Source organism: Pteropus medius, unplaced genomic scaffold, assembly GCF_902729225.1.
Source record: "Pteropus medius unplaced genomic scaffold, Ma_sr-lr_union100, whole genome shotgun sequence".
In the NCBI taxonomy this organism is placed as follows: domain Eukaryota; kingdom Metazoa; phylum Chordata; class Mammalia; order Chiroptera; family Pteropodidae; genus Pteropus; species Pteropus medius.
The window spans coordinates 9,466,378-9,466,949 of NW_024355008.1; positions in this window are offsets into that span (position 1 = coordinate 9,466,378).

The window sequence follows — 572 nt, forward strand, 5'->3', positions numbered from 1 at the left end:
GTTTTACAGTTTCTTTTATGCATTTGAAACTGAGGGAATGTAAGAAAGATTACATGGAGGTGGAGGAAAGCATGCAGGGATTGAATTACAGAATAACTAACAAGATTATATGCTCTCTTGAGGGTGGTTACAGTTTATTTCAAAGGTGTGTTGACTCAGATGCATAGAAACAGTGGACATGGCTTGCTTAAGGCAAAAATAAAACTTTTACTAAAAAGTCATTTGCCTGGAGTGTGACTACTCACTATGACCTGAGAATTTATGATCACATCGCTTGTGAGATTCCTTTCCATAGAACTCGTTTTTTCATTCACACTTCCACATGGCATTAGCCGAAGAGAACAGAAAATTCTATGAGCACACATAAAAAATCCTTTCCTGACCACCATAGCCCTACTAGTTTAGATAGGGTTCTCCTTCTCTGGCTATTGTTCTATTTTCTATTACACTTATCTTAGCACTCATTATATTGAATACACTGACTCTATTCCCACTGTTGAGGTTTTAGAGTTTAATAAATAAATCCTCTTCCTTATCCAAGAAAGATAGACACAGGAATTACACAGACAAAG